The sequence below is a fragment of the Magnolia sinica genome, chromosome 3 (assembly GCF_029962835.1).
Source record: "Magnolia sinica isolate HGM2019 chromosome 3, MsV1, whole genome shotgun sequence".
Taxonomy (NCBI): domain Eukaryota; kingdom Viridiplantae; phylum Streptophyta; class Magnoliopsida; order Magnoliales; family Magnoliaceae; genus Magnolia; species Magnolia sinica.
Genome location: NC_080575.1, coordinates 82,499,743 through 82,501,885, shown reverse-complemented (window position 1 = coordinate 82,501,885; position 2,143 = coordinate 82,499,743). Strand labels below are relative to the sequence as shown.

The 2,143-nt window shown below is 35.0% G+C and overlaps 1 long non-coding RNA gene across 1 annotated transcript; it reads left to right on the top strand.

Moving 5' to 3' along the window:
- The first annotated feature begins 1,134 nt into the window (after positions 1–1,134).
- LOC131238586 (uncharacterized) lies at positions 1,135–1,770 on the top strand. Its single transcript, XR_009167950.1, has 3 exons — positions 1,135–1,301; positions 1,422–1,508; positions 1,698–1,770. It is a non-coding gene; the product is annotated as an uncharacterized LOC131238586 (long non-coding RNA).
- Positions 1,771–2,143: the final 373 nt, after the last annotated feature.

Below are 2,143 nucleotides of genomic sequence, written 5' to 3'. Positions count from 1 at the left end.
AGAAGGTTGGCAGATTCCGACCGAAAGGACCGCGGAAGCCAATGGAACAGTATGGATTAGGACACGAGTCTTACAGTAAAATAACATTCCTATTTTGATGGGGTTGTTTACTTGTTGCTTGTTAGTTAGGTACATAAAATGCATCATGTTGTGGAGCTCTTCACCTACTTAACAGACTTCATTGAATTGAGTATGTCTAACATTCGTCCCACATGGGTTTGACATAGAGGAAAGTGTGAAAAGAACTAGAAAATCAGGGATTGGATTTCTTATTTTTCTTTCTTTTTTTAATAATTGCGGTTGTGGTTGTGGGTGGGATTGGATTTTTTATTTTTCTTATTTTTTTTGAATAATTCCTTACCAAGAAGAATGTAAAATTTTAAAGTATGTTCATTCTTCCTTAGCTTACTTGTATGAGTATCCTTGAAAATTGATTTTATTTATCATCATTTAGTTAAGGTGTATGGGTTCATATGATGTAGACTAAGTGGAACTCACTTATCTGATGGCCAAGATCAAGAGGAAGGGTGACATTGTCATCTCTGTTTTGATAGGATTTTGGATTTTTCAGAAGGTTGTTGTTTACAAGTGTAACATGGTCAGAAAGTTTGTAGTGGTTACTTGTCTACCATTTCATGGAATTCCATTTCCTTTTTCTTTCTTTAGATTTTGATGATCAAAACCTAAGACTAGAAAATGCAGCAAAACCTTTCAAGTTTCAGGTTCTTAATTTCTCCATTTTTGTTTTAGGTTATGTTCCCATTAAAGATAAATTTGTATTTTATTCCCTTAATAATCTATTGTCTTTTTGGTGCTTTCCTGTTCAAGCTTAATTTCAAAGTAAGAAGTTGTAATCTCGAGCTTCAGTTCTCAGAACATTAAGAACTCCACCTTGCTTGCTTTACATTTTTTCTTCATGATGACACTATGCTGAACAATTCTTTAACTGAATAAAAAATTACATATTGTGGTGACACAAGATTGGATAATAAAACTATATTTTTAGGAATAAATGGCACTATACACTTTGTTGCTATATATCATATACTACATCCTTGGGTTTTTTTTTTTTATACCATTGGATCTGGTTATAGCAAAAACTTAATAGTTGATAGTTTACTTTAGCATGTATGATTTTGAACTCGTTCCAAGATCCCCACCCTCGTGTGCGCTAGGTTGCTATTAATGCAAATGGGCAATTGTCTACAAATTTGGGGCCAAACCTTCAAGTTTAGTATCATTAACGAGTGTTGCATGCATTAGCCTCAGCTATGGATGATTTCCAAAATCCTTGAGTACATGTAAGTGGGTTTCTGGCATTGTGGTTCATACTTGATAGAACATTGTCTGGTCATTATCTATTTCTTTTTAGGTACATTGAAAACTATCTATTGTCCAGTCATTATTTATTTCTTTTTTAGGTGGTTGTTAAGCCCAACCGAGTCATTGTGACACTGTCTAAAGCTTCAAAAGGGAATTGGCTTGACTTGCACTTCAACGAAGATAAGGTAAGTGCCGATTTTTCATTTCCTCTTTCTTATTGTAATTACTATGAACAAGAATTAGGAGAAGTCAGCCCCTATTTTAATTTTTCATTTCCTTATCTTGTGAACACAACACACAATCATGTGCTTGTGAACACAACAGACAATCTTTCTTATTACTTATAACAGTAATAGTGGGCTGAAATTTTATAGGATAGCTATAAGACCAGCCATGCTTTATGGGATTAAATGTTGGGCAGCCAAGGAAGAACGCATTCATAGGATGTCATAATAGATGTGTATGATTTCGACCATTTGGTAAGCACTATTTCTATTGAAAAAGAAGTAAGTAATGACTGTCTAGGTGCAAATGTTGATGAAAAAGAAGTAAGCAATGAAGCAGCCCATTCAATCTGATCAATCTACTCCCAGGGGCCACAGATTGCAACCTGGATTTAAACAAAGTTCGAGGTGCCGTCAACAATAGTAACATAATCCTCCAGGTCAGATTGTTGATTAGACCTGATTTTATTTAAATGATCTTGATAATCCATTTATTTAAATAAGTAGACCCGGATGTGCGTCGGAGCTATTCGGATGTTGAGTAGGGGTGTCCCTATAAGGTGGGAACCGCTGTTATGACCATGATGAAGCTTCCC